Below are 569 nucleotides of genomic sequence, written 5' to 3'. Positions count from 1 at the left end.
TTTGTGTCTCTTACCCCTTCAGTAATTCCTGCAAAATAACTTCCAGCTAAGAGGGTGATACACCTTGATGAGCAGGAAAATGGTTAACTTTGCCTTATCACAGCCATCTGAAAAAGGAAACCTGGAGATAGAGCTGACCTGTTGATGATTATCAAGGTTAAAGATAATCCCCTCAGCAGCAGAGGGAGGAGACCAGCATGTGTATAATACTGTATTATTCAGAGTGGGAATTAAGCTCACATTTCTGCAGCTGGGGGATCCCAAACTCTAGCTCTCTGCTTCACTGTTTTCAGTTTATGCCTTATCCTCCCCCAAATGCCTGCACTTTAAACACATTTACTTTTTCTTTGCTTTTCACCTCCTGTGCTGCCCGGCAAGGTGCTGCCTGCAACGCAAAGGACCAAGGGCACTGCTGCAGAGCAGGGCTGGCAGTTTTGCTGTGGCTGACAGTGTTAGTTTTCACGAGCTGTGCCTTTCTGCCCCCTCCCAAACCACTGTTTGGGGCTAAACAGCATCTGAGGTGACTTTGGGCAGAGAAACGCTCTTACAGGGTGAGTTTCAGCCTGTAG

Source organism: Dromaius novaehollandiae, chromosome 25 (genome assembly GCF_036370855.1).
Source record: "Dromaius novaehollandiae isolate bDroNov1 chromosome 25, bDroNov1.hap1, whole genome shotgun sequence".
Lineage (NCBI taxonomy): Eukaryota > Metazoa > Chordata > Aves > Casuariiformes > Dromaiidae > Dromaius > Dromaius novaehollandiae.
The sequence above is the reverse complement of the archived record's forward strand: the minus strand, read 5'-3'. Positions refer to the sequence as shown.